General features: G+C 37.2%; 1 protein-coding gene across 4 annotated transcripts in view; it reads left to right on the forward strand.

Annotated features, from left to right (window-relative positions):
* The window catches only part of LOC134644456 (leucine-rich repeat and fibronectin type-III domain-containing protein 2), a 136,483-nt gene that overhangs the window by 62,597 nt on the left and 50,668 nt on the right, over positions 1 to 23,218 (forward strand). For 2 of the 4 annotated variants that reach the window (XM_063497523.1, XM_063497524.1), the window contains one exon: positions 14,505 to 14,623. The exons of the other annotated variants lie outside the window; for them this stretch is intronic. The gene's annotated coding sequence lies outside the window, so the exon portion shown is untranslated. The remainder of the gene's footprint in view (positions 1 to 14,504; positions 14,624 to 23,218) is intronic. 4 annotated transcript variants of the gene reach the window in all.

The following is a 23,218-nucleotide window of genomic DNA, read 5'->3' on the forward strand; positions in this document are numbered from 1 at the left end:
AAGTCAATCTGAAATGCATTGGCCAGTCTAATAAATAAAGATATCACCTAAACATAAGGTTGGATCACCAGCTTAAGATTGATTATCACCTAAAAATTGATGTTGAAGAATAGAGCAAAACCCAGAAATGTGTTCGTTGTATAGATTCTGCATATTATATATTTGTGTCAGTACTTTTATGAGTTCAGTAGAGGCTATACACATTTGTAGTGCTTCCATCAAATAAGCAATTTTGGAGGGTGGGTAGCCTGATACAGGTTTCCCCCCTTAGGGCTTATGCTATCCGCTCACTGCTGAGAATATTCAGTATTAGAAACTCCCATACTTGACCTGATTTTCTGCTCTTGACAGTACATGCCAAACTGCTGTCCCTGTGCACTACACTCTCAAGACCTGGATCTTGTGCAAGACTAAGTACTCAGACTTGTGCCTTTAAGTATTACATATGTTTAGGGTCCAGAAAAGACTGTAGAAACCATCCAACCATGCAAACCTCCAAGTGGTACTAGTACTAGTACTAGTGGTACTGGTTAAAAGTGTGGTGTGATGGGGATAAGGAAACAAAAGCAGGGTTCAATTGTTAGGGTTTGGGAAACACTGGTTTTAGGCAAGATAGTTAGATATACTACTTTCCTATATCCACATCATATCCTTACACCTAACCACATATAAAAAAAAATCAGTATTCTAACCACTTTTAAGTAAAGTGATAAAATTATAACATGGTGTATGCCTGGGTTTCATTTATAATAGACAGTAATTTATTACAGAGAGACTAAGAAATGAGCAGCTTTAATGAAGACCAAAATATCAGATAAGTGGGTAGCAACATCACAACTTCTTGACTTGTGGGACACTGTCAATCAGACTGAAGATCTGAAGCGGGACAAAACATTATTTGGTGATAGGTTATGTGGCAAGTCAGACTCACACAGGCTCTATGCTTGTACATTAAATGTATCTATGTCATTGTTGGAACCAAAATAGTAGATAAAAACTGTCATAATGTTTTGGCTCATTAGTGTATACTAGCAGTAGACATAAATTGTGATTTGTATTGATCCAGTTTGAACATCAGTCCTCAAAAGAATGAGCTGGTTCATGGCAAGCTGTGCAAATTCATGGTCTTGAGAGGATTCATAAATACAAAAACCTTTTAAAACTTTAAAACTGACCAAATCTGACAGGAGGATTTCCCTGCAATGTACAGAACACAATTGTGCCCCGAAGAGATCAATCCATCGGTACACAAACAGCTGTTTCTTGAGCTTTACAAAAGTCTCCATTGTTGTGCAATCTCCACATTGTAAAAACTGCAATGTCTATATGATTGCATACATAGCATTTGCAAGTTGATTCCTCATACGTCTAAATCTAAATCGAGTTAAATTGGATTAAATGGTATGTAGAAAGTAGCAGCGCACTGAACAAAGTAATAATATTGCTGTAAGGGGACATTTTTCAGCAAAATGACTAACTACTCTAATGAGAATAATATATCCTCAAATCGCTGCCAGGGTTTAATGATGACAATGATTGTCAACAGCAAAACACTGTTTCCTAAACATTGTTTTACACAACAGGTGACCATTTAGATTACACAATCTTAATTACACTGAAAGTGGTATCACTGCTGGAGATTTGAGTTAGTGAAATTTGAGTCACTATGTGATGCAAGGATTCAAACAAAACTCAGAAAACAGACTTACTTATTGCATACTTTATTGTACATTTCATTTACACCGGTATTTCCTATTAATATAAATATAAATATAAAGACCCACATTATGTCCAAGTCATGATGAAGTTGTAACTGTTCCAGTATTAGAGCAAGAGAATAAAACATTTTAAAGTTTTCATCATTGTGTGAAGACAGAAACCTTAATAATTCCAGTTTGAAGGCTAAATAAGAAGGTGAGCAAACTGACTAAGAAGCCTGAAGACTCTTAAAAAAAACCTCAGAACTCAATTGCAGAAATAAGAGAACCTCCTTGAAGCATGGCCTTGTCATCAGTGTTCTATTAATCGGGCCTTTAGTGGAGTGGCTTTAAAGATAGCACTAGAGCAGGGCATATGACAGCCTGCCTGGAGTTTGATGAGTGGCATTTAAAGAGCTTTTAAGGGTACAAAGAAAAACATTATATGGGCTGAGGAGGAAGATGAACTCTTTAGGCTAAAGCTACAAGGGTAACAGGCAAACATTACACATACTGATCATCACGTTATTAGGTCTATCCCTGCTGGAAATATGATGGGGAATATCTGACAAGAGGGGTTATTCACCTTTTAGCAAAATATTTAATCCAAGCCTTCACAGCAATGACATGTGAATAGTTCAGAGCAGGTGCATGAGTCTGTAGGGAAGGGAATCATTTTTAGTACCCAAAACACGTGTTCTATTTATATCAACTAGATCTTTTTGTGCTACATGACTGAGTTTTCATGAAGCTTCAGCATGTATAAGGCAAGTGTGGGTGTAATACTGGCAAACTTGTCATATTGTATCATTTGAAGTGAACAAAGGGAACAACCATAGGTGAAACCATCATTCAGGGGCCACTGGGTCATTAAGATATCCAATGAATGCTTCCAATTAATGCCAAGCAAGACATTTCTTCTTTAAAGTCTATTAAAACTTACAGAATCAGAACAGATCTGCACATAAAACTGTGCAAATCTATTTTATTTCTAGTTTCAGTTAATAGAGAAAAGGGGGGAAAGACAACTTTTTATTTTAGTGTGACTGACTACTGACAAAACCTCTAATGTTTTCCTGATCAAAGGAACTATTGATAGAGGGATGTGTTTTTCTCCATCTAATTAGCTGGTGACACATATATTGTACTGCCAGACAACAAAAGCCCCACTTCATGCAAATGTGGAGCAACTTTTCATTTGCCTCATCAGAAGAGCTGACTCCATGCTGATGCTGAAGCTAAATATAGAGCCAGCCCTATTTATTCATTCATGTCTCTCTGGGGTGTTTTCTGGTATTTTTGTGCTTCAGCATCTTGTTTTTTGCCATCAGCAGCTGGATTTACAGCGCTCGGCAAACAGAAGGCAGCTTGTTATCAACAAACATCACTGTTTGATCAAAGGGAGGGAAGGCAATGCAGTCATATTTCACTGACTGACAGCATTCTGAATTTTTAATGGAATACTTTATGGGTGTTTTCAATAAGTTAATCACATGCGACACAGCCCAACCTTTGTATGTACAGTCATTTACAGGCTATTTTACTATTAACATCTCTTCTTATGTCAGTGAACTTTGTTTAATGTAATGAAATTTTCAGTTCGGTCTGTAAATGAGCTCACTGAAGGCTTGACCAATCACAAAAGGGGTGGACAGTTTGGAACCAACCCATATGTAATTCATGTTTTTTTTATCTGCTTATATTGAGCCTATCAGCGATCTCAATTATTTATTATTACATTAGCAGTTTTATAATATAAATAGGATTAAACAACGTATAGAAGACTGCTTTCCATGGGGTCACTGGGTAAATCCACGAGTATTAAAAGGATTTTATGGTACAGAAAGATATGTTTATTTATAGGGCTCCATGTCCACCTTTTTGTGATTGATTTAATCATTAGGAGTTTAAATACTGTATGTCAAATGCTTAGTCAGAGTGGATTTATCTCTCTAGCAGAGGGTGGATTATTTTAATATTCCCAAGTTGCTAGACTAATTTAGATCTCATTTAGTAGTCATATTCTTTCTCCTCTTTTTTCTCTGTGTGAAGTGTAACTTTTCTGAATAAGGTGGAATGATTTTGCTAAACTTAAAAAAATTCCTGAAGCTTGGCAACACCAGCATAAAGAGCTTATATAATTTTACTATTGGAAAAAAAATAGAAAGCCATCAGGAGATGGGAAAACTCTGCAGAAGCTCATCAAATGAGGTTTCTACACATTGGTACTGGTAATTTCTTTGACCATACTATTTACGTTGTAACAAACAGCAAAGTAGACGATGTAGAGTTTCTCTTTGTGATGTAATTTTTTTTTATATACAGATAGCACTAGGATAATAGGATGATTCTCCAGCAGCTTTCTTCTAAGATTTATTTAAAATAAACTAGAATACTGTATCAATCACACAGCATTTTAATATGCATTTCAGGTTTAGACTTGAGTATTCTAAGACCCTAGGAAGTATTTATTTATCTATTTTTTACTCGATTTCATCAAGTAAATTTATAGAAGCATCTGACCTTGATTCCTGCAAGATTCCATCTAGGACAAAGCAATATATAAAAGAAGAGCAGAGTATGTTCTTCCCCATCGCTTGCTGCATTGCGAATCCTGTCCAAATGGGGCTTAAGAAGGTATTAAAGAAGTGACTCCTTGATTAAACTGCTCGAAACTTCCATTAATGAAATGTCACCAAGAGACATTGCAAAGAAATAAGGGGATCATCACCCCCCCACCCCCACCCCCAAATTAATTAATTAATTAGTTAAAACTTAAAAATTGGGTAACTCTAGTACAGAAGTCTATTTCTCCATTTCTTATTTAAAAATGGTTTGTTTGGGAGTGAGTTGCTTTCACAGGCAAAGGAACTTTAAGAATCTCTCTTCCGTTGCAAATTGAAAAAATATATTCGTGGTACTTACATTTAATTTACTTACTATGTGGAATTTTCAGAATTATATACGTGGCATTACTGGATCATAATTATAAATTTTTGGTTGTAGATATCTCTTTAATGTTGTAGATGATAATGATTTTAACTATGTATACATTGTTCATTAGTATTATCTATAATATTGCAAGTAATCTGCAAAATAAATAACTGAGACTTTAACAGAAATAACATGTAGGACAAAGTACAATAACTGAATTCAAAATATTTGAAAGTTATAGCAGAAAGTGGTGTAACATGGAAACACCTAAAGTACAAGTACATTATATCTGAGTTCCCGAGTAAATGTGCTCAGTTACATTCCCGGTCCTATATGTGGTCTTATGAAATTGTATTGGGAATTGAAAAACTCATAATACTCTAGTCTAATGGCTTTGGTGACAAAAACAATTTACTGTCACATAATATAAACAAGCAAACAGAAAAGTTTGGCCTCCGTATTTTCTCTAGACTGCGGAAATGCTTAAAAAAATTGTAATTATTGGAAAAAGTGACATCGTTAAGTAATGTTGATATCAACATCAACAATGTCAGTTCCTGAGTTTAGTACACCTTTCACTGCTGTATACCCCAGAAACCTTGACCGATAAAACAGATTTGTCATTTATGAGCACTTTAGTCTCCTGAGCCTGTAAGGATGCAATGAAAAATGTTGATAAGACAACTTGAAAACACAAAAATGAGGAGAAAAAAATAAAAATGTTTGTGTTGCACAAATATTATTTATAGAAATATCCTTTATTGTCCCTTATCGGGGAAATTCAAGTGTTCCAGTAGCAAAGTCAAAGGTAGATGTGCAGATTCACACAAAAGTAAAGAACAGAAAAATAAAATAGTGACTGTACAGTAAGTGAGGGCAATTTTCAACATAAGAAAAAAATACTGTACAGTTATTAAAAATAGCATACTCAGATTCAAAGAAATGTGCAACTCAGTTGGATAATATTTTTCAAATGTACACAATGTGCTGTATATTTGTGCTTAAACAAAACAACAGGCTTTTTACAGAAAATGAAAAAACCGTGTCAATAACAGCAGGGATCCTAGGACAGGGGGGCCATCCTAGGACAGAGCTGGCCTTCCTGATGAGCTTATCCAACTGCTTCCTCTTAGCTTTAGATAAGCTGCTGTTCAAATAGACAACACTATAGAAGATGGCTGACACCGCCACAGAGTCAAAAAAGATCTCAGTTTCCTCAGCAGGTAGAGTCTGCTTTGACCCTTCCTGTAAAGAGCATCAGTGTTGTGACTCCAGTCCAGTTTTTTGTTCAGGTGAACACCCAGGTACTTACAAGAGTCCACTATCTCAATGCCAGTTCTCTGGATTTCCACTGGTGTCGGTGTGGTAGATCTGCGCCTCCGGAAATCCATCACCGGCTCCTTGGTTTTTCTCTGCGTTGATCAGGAGATGGTTCCACTGACACCAGTCCACAAAGTCCCGAATCCACTTGTGTGTACTCTGAGTCATTCTCACCTGTAATGAGGCCAACTATGGCAGAGTCATCAGAGAACTTTTGTAGATGGCACCCTGGGGAGTTGATAGAAAAGTCTGCAGTGTACATGGATGAACAGGAATGGTGCCAGCACAGTTCCCTGCGGGGCCCTGGTACTGCAGACCAGCCTGTCAGAGACGTAGCCCTGTGTCCTCACATACTGTGGGTGGCCAATGAGGTAGTCCAGTATCCACTGGGACAGGTGGTAGTCCACTCCTGACAGCTCCAGCTCTGTCCCTCAGAAGTCCAGTTTGGATGCTGTTATAAGCGCTGGAGAAATCAGAGAATATGATTTTCACAGTGCTTCCAGACTTCTTCAGGTGAGTCAGAGCTCAGTGCAGGAGGTAGATGATGGCATCATCCACCCCGATGCTGGTAGGCTAATTACTAGATACAGCAATCAAAGGTGCAGCCATAGTAGCACAGTCTGCTCAAATCAAAAGTCTCTGAGTGTGTTTCAGTGACAGAGCAGCAAAGACACATGATCCATCAGTCTTGTCTCCATTATCTATTTTAACACACACGCACACACACGCACACCTACACCTATGTATGTGTATATAGCTGTTAGACATTTATAAGTCATAAAGGATTTAGCGCTTGAGTGTTTGACACACATTTAACGCCTACAATAGTGCAAGAATGTGACATACAGAGGTTGCTTATTAGCATAATGCAGGCACATTGACCAGCTCCAGTGTGGCTACAAACCTTTATGATACAAATGTAGGTGAAGCTACAACAGCTGAGGGAATTATGAAAGCAAAGAAATGGCCTAATGACTTGATGATTCGATCCAAGCAACCATTTATTAAATTTAATCATAATATAACTATCAGAATTAATAGCACTGGAAAATTTGACTTTACACACAGCATTTCAAATGCGTTTGAAATTATAAAGCAGTTTCAGAATTATTGTACTTAAAGATCCTCAACCAAGCATATTTGCAAATGCTTAAAAAATATTCTGCTTTGAATATTAATTTGTATTTGATACGTGTGAAGTATTTCTAATCAGGTAATGGATTTATTTTTTTGTAAAAGCATTCATCCTCGCTGAAATTATGCATAATGAATGGATGATTTTCCTTTTAAAAACTTACTTAAAGATATTTCATACATCAATTTTTTAACTGTTTGTGTCTAAATCACACTTGTAAAAGGAATCCTAGAGAGGAGGCAGAGCTTCCAAATCTTCGTTTCAGTTACTTTCACTTGATTCATATGAAGAAACTTTTCTTTAATGCACATCATCCTGTACAGTGTAAGCAAAACAAACAAGCTTATACAGTTCAAATATGGTTTTTGCTGGGTTCTTTAGAGAATGGTCCCGAACACATTACTGAAAAAAAAATTAATGGGGAGACAAGCATCTTACTTACCTAAGCTGTTTTTGTTAAAAAAAAAAAACATGTTAGAAAAGTTATAAGTACTGACTTGCATGTGTTTGCATGTCTGATGCTTTCCATGGCTCACCACCTCACTCTCCTAGCCAACATTTAACCTAATATGGGAGGAAATTAGAGCTCCCAGAGAAAACCCACCCAGGTCAGAGGGCATAACGTTCTATAACATTCACACCTCCAAACCTTGTAGTTGTGAAGCGACTGTCATACCTCTACTTTAAAGCATTAAACCTTATGCCTTGGAGGTAATCAAAAGTAAGATTTAAATTATGCTTACTATATTTTCAGTCATGATTAACAAACACACACACTCACAAGCACAAAAACAGAAATGGCACTCAAATGCAAAAGATATGAGAATAGGGAAAATGTTTTCTGCCGATGAAGTGTTAAATGAGACATTTTTGTTTTTTTCACTTGACTGTCTGTGATTAACCCTGACAAGAAGATAAATGTAGTGTATGGCCGTCGCACTGAAAGTACCCTGGGGCTTTGGAAACTACAAGTTAGTGCCGTGACTACAAAACTACTTACACTTAACTAACCCATTACTCAACTCAAATTTAATCCATAAATTTGACAGGACTTAACCTTAATTATTCCCTGTTTTTATTAATGGACAACAAATGGCCTTTCAGTTAATAAGCTTTTGCTGTTAATAAAAATGCCTTGACGTTAATTAAAAATCTGTCTCGATGACAAATGTATGCATTCGTCATCTGTGTGAAAGGCATTCAAACAGCCTAGTTTATTTTAAACAAGCTCTGTTTTAAAAGCGGTTGTCAAGTGATGCTTTTAGGGTACAAGCTATCAGACATATAATTCACTGAGTACATTTCAATACCTCAGGGATGTTCTGTAAACCGTAAAATGCAAGAGTCAAAACAACACAATAGTGCCGTTTTCACCGATTGGTTGTTTGCCAAAAAGAAAAAGAAACAAAAGAGACTGCATGCCACGAGCAGAGGTTAGAAAGAGAGATCCCATGTATTCATACTGTATGGGCTGACCTTTGAAAATGCCAGCCTTTGTCCTCCAGGAATGACCCTCTGGCAAAGGAGAGCACTTTCACTGCTGCAGCGCCTACATGCATAATGTGTCCATCAGCTCGGACCAGCGTTCTTTTACCGAGAACTTGGTGTGAAGAAGCTGTTTAAAATGAATGAGTCAGTTGGTGTTTTTGTATGCAAATTAATACCAGCTAGTGTAAACAGGGTAGATAATGCACAGGACAGGAGATAAAATGAGCTTGTGTTGGGAGTTCATTTTGGGTCTAATACATTTTAACATTTACAGTACATCGAGTGTAATAGACGCAAGTGCATTTTAACCTGACACCAAAAATGAAAACAGGAGCTGGAGGTGCAGCGTCTTTATAAAAGCCTCCTCTCAATACTCTTCCTAAACACATTTTACAGCAAGAAAGAATTTTGGATTTTAAAACATGTCATTGCTGTTTGCATACATCTTGTGTACAGCACTGGAGGGCTAGTTTACACAGGCGATTACTATATGCAGCTTCATCATAGCTCTCGCATGCAAATGAGACCACAATCTCATTTCTGCATCAGCCTGTTGGGATGTTAAACAGTGTGCAATGCACTGTATTACACTTTCCTTCACACCATGTACACAGACTGTATAAAAGAAATGGACATACTTAGCCTGAAGTCGTTATTAGTTTAGTTAATATCAGTTTAAAGCCTTTTGTGTTTGAGTCTTTCTTAAAAAAACAAAACAAGATATCACAAGTTAAATACTGAATCCACCCAATGCTCTGAATTAGCTTTCATGTGTTTGATTCTAATTGAACCATATTTTTTTAATGTTGCATTCAGCATTAAGCTTGCAACTGAGACCATAAATGAGGAATATGATTACTATGCAACAAACCAAGTGAGCTGCAAGATCAACATCACTGTCATAGAGTTCTGTTCAACAGGCTTAATGTATTTGCTGCACATATTATGTGCAGTATATGGTATTAACATATAATAAACATATATGGATAGGATATAGTAGTTACATTTGTAAAGCTTGGGTAAAAATATTGGTATTATGAGATCAGAGCAGACAGGCATACTTTACATTAAAGCTACTCCATCCTGCTGTTATTTGAAAATCCATGTTTGATTATTCCTCTGCCAAGGGGAAGGAATTGTGCAAAAAAAAAAAACTACAAAGCTGCAGTCCCTGAGATCTGCTAGCGTGGTGGGTTATGGGCAAAAATGAGCCTCTATAAAATCGGGTGCAGCTTTGGATCACTGTCTTCAAAAATTCCAAAATAGGCTATTGGCCTAGGCTTCTAGTTAATTTTATACGTTTTCTTCACTAATTTGTTGTGACCACTCTCCATCCCCCACCCAAGCTGCTTCACAACACAACTCTCCACATATCCTCACTTGGTATTCTCCCGAGAGGTCAAGCAGCAAGACTGGTTTCAACAGTTAAGCATGTATATAATGATTAAATGGTTGCTGGTTGGAGCCAAGGTAGCATTAATTCCTTTCAAGCTGATTTTGCTCAAATACATGAATTATGAACCAAAAGGCCCTCTGTGGCAATCCGCAAGCTGTGTGCTGCGAAGCTAAAGATAGAACCAACAGCAGGTCAAGCTAACCTCCCCTGCACTGAGCCTACAGTGTTGTAAAACCACAGTAGGTTCAATGAAGAGGAGGTTCAGAGAGCTTATTTAATGTAATGTAAGACTGAACGCATGCCCATACAGTATGAAAGAAGTGAGACAAGTGATGCATATTATTAATAATGTATGGCACAGTTGGGGTGCTGGCAATGACAAAATAGCTATTTAAATGGGTGAGACAATGTGCTAGCTTGCGTGCTGGGATATGAGTGTATGAAGTTGAGAGGAAGCAAAGCATTGCAAAATGTTTGTTTGGTAACTTTTTCTAAAGGTTCACTCATTCTCAACTCTACCATACATCTCTCATGTCATGTTTTCATGATTTAGTTGAATGGAAGGATTTGTTTGTTGTTGTTTTTTCAAGACTGTGTGCCGTAAAGTAAAAATGACTTTCCGTTATGGAAAATAATCTTCAGGCCTACTTTTGAGTCTACACATATTGTTCGTATAAGAGTTTAAGGTGACTTTAGAGGAGTGTTACGTCTTTGAAGACACAATTTATTAGCATTCATAGGTACAACCCCACCATCCACCCCTGCCCTTCTCCCAGCGCTTGGATCAAAACGATGCCAACAGCAGGGCAGAGGGACGTGTGTGGCATTCTTTTTGACTTCACATCTATGAGAGACCTCATTTGCAGCTCAGGTGTCATGTGCAAATTCTTTCAGAGAGGTAAAGTCATGGAATACTCAGCTTATCTGCAACGCTTTGATGACAAGCCTCTTTGCAGAAAGAGATTGGGTGTGATTTGAAAGGACAATACATCAGGAATAAGGAGAATGCATGTAGATGTGCATATGGTTGACCTTGTTTTGTAAAAGACAAAACAAGGTCAATAGAAACTTCCAGGACTTCCTCTCTCCTCAAATGTTGGCTTGTACAAGCAGATTTGTGATGTGGATACACATCTGTGGTTGACAGTGAACACTCTTTTTTCAAGCAATTTCTTGAATATTATTTAGTATTTCTTATTTCTTATTATAGTATTATCCATCCATTTTGATCATTTGGCATAAATGACCATGCATAATGAATGATGAAAGTTATTTTGAATCAGATGTTCTCAGGATGAGCTCTTGCCTTTCCTAATGCATCTGATATTTATTTGCTTGAATGCAGCTTGTTTTATATGAAGGACGTGACCACCACAGCAGAGGTATTGTACCACTCTAGCAATTTTTAAGTGCTGAGAAATAAAAAGAAAAATTAAGGAAAAGAATAATATTTTTTTCAGTGTGCCATGTTTCACTCTCTTACATCAACCATAATCCAGAGTGACAGCTGTTGATGACCTACGCCACATGTATGCCAACAGCAGCACCTCAATTATACAGCATGAAATCATAACTGTCTGAATTCCAGTTGAACTTTTACAACTCCATGCCTGTTTGCACTTGAACAATGTTAAGCCCACCACGAGCCAGTATGGGCACTTGGGCTGCCGTAGGTGGGTTTACGCAGAGACGGAGAACACTGCTTGCAGGCTCTGGAATCTCATTAAGTATATTGTTTTGCCAGAATGAAAGCAGAGGTGTACTTGGCAACACCTAACCGCTTCAACCAAGGGAGTCGGGAAATCTCTGTGGCTTAGTAACATCTCTCATTGCAGAAAGAGCTTGTCAATGGGATTTTGGGAGGATATGCTGCTGCTTGTCACCGTGACAGAGGCAGAACTCACTTGACACAACAACATAACACTTTGCCTCTAAAGGAAAAGTTTATTTTCTCTTTTTTTCACTGATTGTAGTTTTTATTAGGAATTGCAGCTTAACATTCCCATGAATTTGTTGTTTCATAATAAACAATGCTGTTGTGGTCGTTGATGAGTTAGCTTGAAAGGTTAATTTTATATTTTGCATGGCAAATATTGTCTCAAACATTAATTTCCAGCTAGTAGGAAAAAAGTGAGAAATTGACGTTTACCTGTGCTTTAGTGTATAAACTTCTTAATTGCTACAAGATACACGTTACAAAAATTATTGTTGTGTGTGTTCTTGTGTTCTTATTTGTACTGAATTCAGCCAACATTTCCACTGTGTGGCAGATTCCAGTCACTGGAATAAACAATGATTGCATAAAGGTGGAAATGATTACTTAGGCCTTTCTTACTTTGGACAAATCAAGATCGTATCCAGATTGATTTTAGAAAGGCCTATACACTAAAAAGCAACTTGAAATCACATTTTGCACATTTGACCCAAACCACGTTTGGTGGTTAGGTGGTTTGAAATGTGATTACAATTGGATTTGTTCAGATGTGTCTCACTGTGGACACTTGAGATGCACAAATCGCATTTAAAATGAGCTTTTGCACCATTCACTCATAACAGTGGTGTCAAATCTACAATGAAAGATGTGCTGAGAAAATCCATGCAGCTATGCACCAAAGATTATGGAGAACATATTGATGGGTTTGTGTACAGGTTTGGTGATGTTTGGAAATACAAATCTCACCTGATTACTCTCAGTCTGTGTCTACAATCTGGAAAGAAACCCCAACATTTTCTGAAAGAGTTTCAGTATTCTTAAGTCAACATTCAGACACTGTGCATGGAGAAAGATTCCAAAATTGCAATGCCTATCATTGAGTTTTCTTAAAAAGCATATTGGCTTAAAATGAGTTATCATTAAATAGATCATAGTTTATGATTGAATGGAACACAGATGATCTGAATTATTGGTAAAATTCTGATCATGGAGTCCCAGATTATTTGGGATGGAGGCAGAAATTGCCTCACCGTTAGAGTGAGTGGGGACATGTATCATCCCTACAGCACTGAAAAAGCGATCATTTGAAAAACTTGATGCAAAATGTGTCAGAAACAGTGTCCACAGTCTAGATGGACCATGACATAGAGGTGAAGAAATTTAATCAGTTGCGCTCTGTTTATCTGTGCTAAGGATAAGGACCCCACTTCAGTGTCCCCATTCTGAGCACCGGGTGACATCTTAGATGTTTAAATCCAACTTTATTTCATCTTTTCCCATATTGACAGTGTTTGTAGATATATTAAAGTATCTTTGTTCATTTGAATTAAGCCAAAACAATTAATTTACTATTGGTACATGTGTAATAGTTTTACATTGCAGCACAATGAGCCATTAGCTTGAGTGACACTGACAAACTCATTAGAAGTACTTTCTCCTGCTAAGAATGATCAGAAAACTGCAGACTGTGTACTCTGCAGATTGTCTAGGGTATCCATTTCTGGTTTCTAATAAAAATTTTTATGTTCATTTGGAGAAACATAAAAAAATGTGAACAGACTAAAACATAAGTATCAACATGGCTACACTGAATTGAGAATATATTTGTTTTTCCATAATTTTATGTGAGCAAACCATTTAAAGAAGCTTTGGAGCTACTGGCAGCTTTTAATGGAGATACTGCAAAGAATGGCTATTTTCAGAGATCAAGCCATCTGCTTTTTTGTTATGCTAGACTACTGTGACACAGTGCTTATTATCCAGTATCGAAGTGACACTATTTAATTTGGTGTGTCTTGTCCGCTGCCATAAGACTGCAGCTCCTTCTGGTTCATCCAGTGAGATTTTGTGTCATTTACTGTTCTACCCCAACCGTCTGATTTGGCAAAGACGGGCGCTTGACAGATGCAGATCTTTAGAGGAGCCTTGTTTTTGCAGAGACAAATTATTCTACAAGAACAGTAGAAATTGTAATGGGCTTCGTTCACCTCACCTGACGCAGCCTGAAGCCAGAACACACAGTTTTTGCCAAAATAAACACTCTGAAACCGGCTTGTGTCTACCTTTCTCTCCCTCACTTTCTGTGCTTTTATCTGCTCTCATTAGGATGAGAAGCTACAGTGGGCTCTGGGAGGACATGTGCTATGACATGGTCACAGAATTTTAATGAGGAGATTATTAAGAGCTGTATTATTCCACCATTCACATTTCCTCCCTTTATGAAGCTAAGAGATTTGGTCAGGGAGGACTCATCTGAAACCTTATCTGAAAACATCTTGGACCTGAATCAGCCTCTGTTTGACCTTTTTAGATACATCTTTATATATTTCCCCTTAACTGTAAAGACTGAAAAAAACCCCACTTTGAGTGATGTAATCATCAAATCGGAAAGCAAAAGGTTTTTTTTTTTCTTTTTTTCTGCCCCTCCTACACTCTAAAGTGCACTTTGAATATAACCGTGTGCTTTTGGAGCCAGATACAAAAACTGTTGCTTAATTCAGCATTTTTATTATTTTATTGTTGTTGCTTTTAGTATGACCAGATGAACATAACTGCCTTTTTCTAACAGTGGGGGTTTTTGTTATGCACCTTCTGTTTTAGGTCACCTAACAGACTCAGCAGATGTGATTGAGAACCACATAGAAGAGTGGTTGTATGAATAAAGATGAATCAATATGAGTTTGGATACCTGACCTGACCACACAACAGATGCTTTTACTGTGAGTACAAATATAATGCACAAGAAAGTATAGTCATTCAAGCTATAGTGGTAGAGTCTAACTTGTTAGTTTACTTAAGTTCTGTACTTAAAGTAGGAAGAGAATATTTCCCCACCACAACCACACGTTACCAACAAAAACTTACTTTTGAACCCTGCCAACTCTCAGAGCTCTGCATCAAATTAATCCTTCTTTGAGGTTCACTTTTGCTTTGCATTCAGTTTCTATTAATCTCCCTCGTAGCCTCTTCCAACATTTTTATTTTTTTATTTTTTTGTATAGGCAGTATTTCTTCAGGTATTCATATTTTCCACCATTTCAGCCACTTTGAAAATACTTAAAAACAGAATGTTAACTGAGCTTTGATTTTCCCAGGAGGTGCAAATTGATGATAGAGTTTCTGGGGTGCTTCAATGTTTTAATTTCAACAAAAAATAGACTTGTAAAAGTTCAACTGGAAAAGAAACAAACAAAAAAAAAACCTTTCATTTTGTGCATCATTTTGCCATGTTAAACACTTTGACATGACACTCCAATGTGCCAAAGCAATAATAATATCAAGACCCCTTTAGCTCATGTTATAGAAATGACCATGTGAGCAACAGTTTCACAGTTGCACTGTGTATGTGTCCATGCACAAATGCAGGCTTAAAACACCAAACTTGCTTGTGGTTCTATAAGGATGGAGTTTATGTAGAGGCTAAATTGGCACTAAATACCACATGATGACCTCCTGTCAATTCAATTGTATTTATATCGCACCAAATCATAATCACAACCACCTCAAGCTACTTTATATTGTAAGGTAAAGACCCTAGAATAATACAGAGAAAATGCCAACAATCACACGATCCCAGGACAAAAGGCATACTGTGGAAGAGAGCCAGACATGAATATTAGCTAATGATTACATGCAAAGCTTCCATTGCAAACTAGTTCATCTATTTATTAATTTTAGGTTGGACTATTGTAATTCATTATTATTAAGCTGTGCTATAAGCTCCTCGAAAAGCCTTCAGTTGATCCCGAATGCTGCAGTGAGAGTACTGACAGGGACTAGAAATAGCAAGTATATTTCTCCCATATTAGCTTCACTTCATTGTCTCCATGTTTAATTGAGATTCCAATTTAAATCTTTCCTCACATACAAGGTCCTTAAGAATCATCCCCCACATCTTATCTTAAAACATCTTATCCTCACAGTATCTTAACAGACCACTTTGCCCTTAGACTGCAGTCTTACTTATGGTTGCTAAGGTATCTAAACATAGAATGGGAGATAGAGCCCCTCTACTATGGAACTAGCTCCCAATTTCAGTCCTCGTGTGTTTATGCACTACTGTATTTAATCATTAGTAATTATTAAACTCTGCCTCTCTATGCCACGGTCTGTATTTTGCCCCGTCTCTCTGTTCTCTTCTCTTTTCCCTCAGTCAACCAATTGAGGCAGCTTGCTGCCCCTCTCTTTCCCTGCTTTTACCGATGGTTTTCTTCCTGTTAAAAGGGAATTGCGTGATTGTCTGGGTTTCTTTCTAGTATTGTAAGGTCTTTAGCTTACAATATAAAGTGCCTTGAGGGAATTGTTGTTGTTAATTTGACCTATATCATTAAATTTAATTTAACTGAACTCATAGAAGTAAAACCATATCTGCTGAAATCCATATCTGTTTTATCTTTTCTGTCAATCACAGATTCACACATTCTTCTGTCTGGCTGTTGAAGCAATCTGAATAATTTTCTTTGACAGTAAACATTCACTGTTTTTTGTAGCTCATCAGCTAGCTCATCAATGACAGCTGTAATTCTTGGCTGTTTGACATGATGTCTCCTAGTTTCTTTTTTTCATTGCCAAGCATGTCTGGAGACTCTTTGAATTTTTTCTCACTCATTATGGATGGATGTATTTCCACCATGGCAGCACAAACAAATTTTCCAAATAAGGTATTCACCCCTTTTTTCACTATAAAAGCATTCTGTTTGCTAGACCTTTACACTGTACTGTAGGTGACAAGAAACCTTTGGTGCTGGGGTGCTTGGTTTTCAGGGCAGTAAGTGTTGACCAATTCACATCCACATCCATAGTAGGTCTTGGACTGGTTGCATTGATTTATTTTTAAGGTTTGTGGTGTTGATTAGATTTACTGACTGAATTTGTACCTTTATACTAGCTTTAGTGGCTACAGGTTGGAAATCAGCCATATAGCTCACGTACCATCTGCTTATATCTTGTTGATCTCAGTTGGCTAAATCCACAAAGAGCAGTGAATATTGTAGTAGCTGGAGCTCACAAAACAAATTATCAGGTGACTTGCTTCCCCACGCTGCACTGCTAGGGTGCAGGGGTCATGTAGTACTAAATCTCTTACTCCAATATTTAGACATTTGTAAAGAAAAACAGTGTATTCGCAGTACAGGGCACTCCACCACATGCTCAATGAATCAGGAAGCAGCACATATCCTGCTTAAAGTAAGAAAGCCACAGTTTCAAAACAAGCTTGATGAGGGAGAGGCACCAAACACTAACCTACTGCAGAAATATATAGTGTTTGTTCAATTTCTCCTGATTTGTCAGAGTAACCTGGTTACTTGTGCATATGTAAAGGGTAGATTTGCTAGGTGGCTTTTGTGCTTTTGTTTCTGGTGTAGCTGTAACACATTGTGTCTCAAATGTGTGTGATGTATTTTTCAGATAGATGAACGAGGTCCCGGGTTCCATTTCGCTTCTCATTACTGAAAATGACAGGAGGACACAGGTTAGATATTTAATCTGCTGCCCCATTCAGTTTTGCGGGAAGAATTTGCCAACTCTTAAAGGCAGAACCATTAGCAAGGTTATGATGGTGAAAAAAGATTTATACTGAGACAAAAAGAAAGACAAGAAATAGACTAATGGATGGGGATATGCTTTTGTTGCTGTTTTGTTTAATGCAGCTAAAGTGTGCTTACTGAACACTTTAAAAAGTAATACCTTTTTGCCTGAATATTCAGGTATTAATCCAATCACCAATCTTGTGGCAAGAATGCAATGCCTGAAATTTTATGCATACAGATCAGAATCATGTATGGTATATGATGTGATGGAGGGGGAATGTTGTGTGTGTGTGTGAGAAATGGTTTTGGGGGGCTTTTTCAGTTTTATCAGAATGGTGGGGATCCCATAGCAAACAGCTGGTTTGCAGATTGCAGCTCCTTGTTGATGAATAAGTTCAGAGGAGAGTGGCCAGATTAAGTGGGGTAGAAAGGATACCATGACCCAAATAACCACAATTGTGACGAGTGCACAGAAAGCACAACACACCTTAGCCTTTGCCAGACCCTTCTTTCATTCACAACATCCACCATGATAATAAAACATATCATAAATCAAAAGTAATTTTAGACAGGTTTCAGTTCAGTGGATGTCAGGGACCTCACCAGTTGGCAGGTCTGAATTTGAATGTGGTAAAATGGTAGCTTGGCAGCATGAATGTGAAGCACTCTCCCTTTTTAAATAAGCATGAATAGTTAGCATCACATAATCTTAAAGCGAGGTTTCCAAAACATCAGACTCCACGACTCCAAGGAATGAAAGCTATTTTCAGAGCAAAGGCAGGCCTGACCTAGTATGGGATGACTGCTTATAATGAAGTGATTGTTGAATCTAGGTATAATTCTCTCTCTCTGGTGCTCAGTGTATATTTTGTGAGGGTTTTTTTTTTATAATCCATAGCATTTCAGTTAATCTTCTTTTCATTTCTCATGATGTTTAAGATCAATAGGTTATCATGTCTTTTTAGACCTCAGAGATAGAAATCATATAAATCCCCCTGCTGAGTCCATGCGGAGCTCTTCCCCGGTCAGCCTTGTGTGGATGTTGAACTGCTATCAGGCATCTGTCAGGGATTGACCGTGTGCAGATTGTGGTTGCTAACTTAAAAAAAACACAGAGCATATGTGTGCAGCTCTATTTTCCCGATAAGTAAGTCTCCCAATATCTTTTTTAGAGATTATTTCCTATGATGTTGAATAGGCTGAGCAATATGTCAAAAGGTATGAGACTATACAGGAGCTTCACGAGTCAGAAATGTAACTGGCAGTAATAACAGAAATAAACACAGCTTTAATGTAACTTCAGTATTAAAAAAATGTAATATCTTCAGATGTTAAAAGGTTGTACTGGGCAGCCAGAAATGAAAATGAAAAAAAATCACTGTATAATAGATAAGAACTATCCTCCATTTTATAGAATGAAAAATGAACAAACATACAGCTGACTCGGTTTTCTGTGAAATGTAATAAAAGTAAAGCAAGCATAAATACACTATTTAAATGAACTAGCCTAAAAAGATTAGCTGTCATACATTAAAGCGTTTCCATACCAAGGCTTCAAATCCTGACATTCTATCAAATACTGCTTGCTTTGCACAAATAAGTCCAAAGGATTCCTTTATCTAGTCAAGTGAAGCCTTGATGCGCTAGCTACAGATAAGGGTCTTCTGTCAGTGAGTAACAAAGGCCAAAGGTAGCCAAACATATGAACAGCTTTGGAACAGAAGTTCACAGTATAGAGAATTATAATGCATAGTGTTCACTGCTACCAGTAGGAGAAAACTGAACCTTTTCATTCCCTTAAGAAAAATGTCAAATTTTCTTTTCTCCAAAATGTGACATTTACCCAGTCTTCTAAAAACCATCCTGTCACAAACCCTCAGCCAGCATTTGTACTGCTTACATTGCAATGATTTGATGATATGAATCACTTCTACAGGAAAAACACTCAGCAAAGCCCGCAAGCATTCTGATTTACAACGTTGGATTAGAGTGTTAAGCTATCTCCCCAAACTCTTCCCCTCCATTCTTGTTCTATCATTTTCTCTTTCTGGGAGAAAATTGGCATCATTTACTGCTGTCACTGCAGAGCTCATTGTCCCCCATTATCCCAGGGACAAAGCTACCATGACATTGAGTTAATCCGTGCTTGTTTCAATTTAGCTTTCGGGGGGAGAAAACAGATAAAGAGTTCAGGTAAGGAGGCGCCATACCCAAGGCATAACAGAAGAACTGAGCTGATTTCTATAAGACCGTCATGGACATGTTTGGTGTTTCTGTAAGTTTTGTTTGTTTGTTTGTTTGTTTGTTTGTTTGTTTGTTTGTTTGTTTGCCTCCAAATTGTTTCCAGAAGTTTCACACTCACTGTACAGTATAGAGTAACAAGACAGATCAACTAAAACTATTTTTTTAGACAATAAAAGGAAAAGAGGTGGTGTGGCGCATCAGTTGGCCTCACCACAAAAGGTGAAGCACAAAACGGTGCTACTGAAGTTGGGCAGAAGCTTTAGGAAAAACTGGCAGTCCTATTTATACTGTTCTGCTCTTCCACTGAAATGTAAACCACCATAGGTAAAGCTCACTGTCTTAGATAAAGCTCTTTCCAGGAGTCTAATTATAGCAAGTCCAATAAGCTGAATTGTGAACCTAGACAAAGCTTACCTAATTATATCCACAGTATTTACCTAAGAGACCAGAATTAGTGTTGAGAGAGTCAGAAAGTTGATCCAAATAGGTCTGCCAAGTAAATGGCTTTACTTGGCAGACCTATATTTCTCTTCTCATTCCAAAATGTGGCGTGTGTTGTTTTATTTTTAGGTTTAGCTTTTGGAAAGTCTATGGTTGCTGACTGGGCTTCTTTTCAGTTCAGCTCAGTTAATATAGCTCAGATCAGTAAGGTGCGTTTTATAGTGTTGCATATTGAAGTCCAGCAATCCTCTATGAACAAGCATTCGGCAACAGTGGGGATGAAAAACTCCCTTTTAGTGGAATGAAATCTCCCCCATAGCTAGACTCAAGGAGGCAACTATCTGCTGCAGTTGGCCAGAGTGAAGGAACAGGAAAGAGAGAAAAGAAGAGCTGTTTATTTGAGATACTTGTTCTGGAGCTAGCCATATGGAGATACATGGAGAAATATTCATTCACTTAAGACAGCATATTATCCTCCAGTGACATACCTTCTGTAATTTCTTCAGAGAAATGGGAAATGCAATTTCCAGAGTTTTTAGAGCATGTCCCTGACAAACCAAGTCTAGTAAGCTAGCCTTGTTTAAAAACCTAAAAATACCCTTCCCTATATTTATATATCTATCCTATATCAAAATATAAAAGGCAAATTTAAACCAAAAAGAAAGCCATCATTTTAAGACTTTATCATGTATTATGACTAAAAATTAGAATTATGAAGAATAACTGTTTATAAGGGTGCTTTGTTTTAATTTTCAAAATAAGTTATTTTTAGCACCCTTAGAGTATTAAACTGTACTATAATATGTTCCTGAAAAAAACAGAATTTTGATTAATGTACCGTTTATTGTAACTCCAGCTGAATATTGTTAATACCTTTGAGGAAAATCAATATTACCAGGAAGTTTCTATACACTCTTATAGTATAATACAGCATTGTCCTGAGGTACATTAGTCTCAAATCACAATCTCTTGCTTGAGACTACCCCATACTTCATCTGAGCAAAATCAAGACAAGCATCACATCCTGCTATTTATCATAAATTCAATGTAAAGGATTTAAACTGTAGAGTGATATTGCGGAAAATCCACGAGATTGGAGACTCTGGAGAAGCACAGAGACTAGTAACTTCAAATGATTAATTTAGACGTGGTTTAATAGTTATATGTTGTGTGGTGTGGTTTCTGGTGTTTATGTGGCTGAGGGCAATGTTAGCAACTGGTTAGGTCAAGCTAGTGGTCATTCTCGGGGTAGTTGTTAAAATGTTAAATAGTTAAGCATTTTGGTAACTGTCCGGTGCAAAGGATAGCTGAACTGTGTTATTCTAGAAAACTAAAAAACAAAGCAAAGGAACTAAATCTTTGGTACGTAGATGAGGACATGCAGATTGAACCTGTTAAAAATAATTTTATAACATAATTATACTTCTATAACATACCATTACACTTCAGTTTTTGAAATGTTTCACTATAGATCATGCTGCTTTGTAATTTTTACAGTAAAAACATTGCTGTCGTAGAATATTACAGGCGTACTGCGAAATTAATTTCAAGCTGGCAAATCTAATAGCCAATAGTTTGAATTCCTCTGAGAAATATAGTTTGCAACATTGCTATTAAGAATGTTACCTCGAATAGTGATTCACAAAGACTGAGTGCTGGTCTGCAAATGTGTTATCAGATGGGAGCTAACACCTCTCCACCCCCACCATCCCCAGTCCATTATCTTTAATCATAACATGAGCTTAGGCAGACAACCGAGTGTTGTACAGTAGACGGTGGATGCATTTATGTGTTAAATATAGTGTTTGACACACAATGCACTCATAGATGCCAGCAAATTTAATTTAACAGAGCAATGTTTCAATCTAACAGATATCTGTCAGGCATTGTCATCTTGTCAGCTTCACTTTGAAAATGAATTTTGTTGTCTATCCCAGGAGTTTGTCTTGATGCATCCTGCTCTTTATTTTCTTTATTTGGTCCAGCATTCAAATATTCTTTTGGAAAGATATATATTTGTCTGATATTTTATGTGTTTTTCATCTTTTGACATTTCCACAGAGGCCTGTTCAATCCTCTACACAGCAGTATTAGACAGCTATGGTCTGTTTGGCCCAGCCTGAGAATACACTGGCTCTCAATCAAACAAATCACCACCACCTGAGTGATGGATGTTCTGTTTCTGTTTGTTGCTTGTGCTCTCCTTTGAAATTTTATTTGAAAATTCCTGACAATGATTTTTGTTAAGTTCACATTTTAAGGAGCTACTTGTGAAGTTTGTGTGAACCTTTTGTCTGACCTTTGGCTTTACTTCAATTTTTGGTACAGCACCTGTGCAAGGTGCTTGTACAATGAGCATATTATGACCCATATATTCGGTTCATTGTGTCAGCCCCCCTATTGACTCTAGAGATGTCGACAGGAACAAAGGGAAAGCTGCAGGCATGTTGTTATACGGTACTGTGCAAAAATCCAGAGTCACCACTCATTTCTTCATATTTTACCAGGAAAATGGGTAATAGGAGCAGAGATTTGTTTGAATATGTGCAAATATACATTGACTGTTTGATCCTTTGAATTTCTCCTTTGTGTATTATGCTTGAATGGTTCACAGGACACACTGGTGAGTGGCTTAACAAAATAAATGAACAAGCAAAAAATGAAAATGGTCAGGTATTGAAAATGAGTGAGAAAGCAGCCATTGTCCAAAGAAATCTTTGAAAAACCTTCAGAAAGCCTGGAGAACTGTTGCTCAAAACTAACTGTTAAAAAATTAAAAGAAAGTCTCCTTGGAAGTAAAATATGATGAAATGAGAAGTAGCTCAAGAGCCACAAATACTATATAGGTTTGTTGCAGATTGTTTCCCACTTTGATCCAACATTGACCACGATCATTGAATAATATCACAACACTTTGCTTTAAAACAGTAAACATCTGATAAAATGCAAGCCTGCTGTTTTAAGATAAAATGTACCTTTCCCCCCTAAAGCTACGAAAGTTATTAAACCAAAATGAAGGGTAAAATATTTCTTTCTATATGTCCTAAAATCCATGCTATATGTTTTCTTTTAGTAGGTCATTCAGGTTGGCTCAGGCTA

The sequence above is a fragment of the Pelmatolapia mariae genome, linkage group LG16_19 (genome assembly GCF_036321145.2).
Source record: "Pelmatolapia mariae isolate MD_Pm_ZW linkage group LG16_19, Pm_UMD_F_2, whole genome shotgun sequence".
NCBI classification, from domain to species: domain Eukaryota; kingdom Metazoa; phylum Chordata; class Actinopteri; order Cichliformes; family Cichlidae; genus Pelmatolapia; species Pelmatolapia mariae.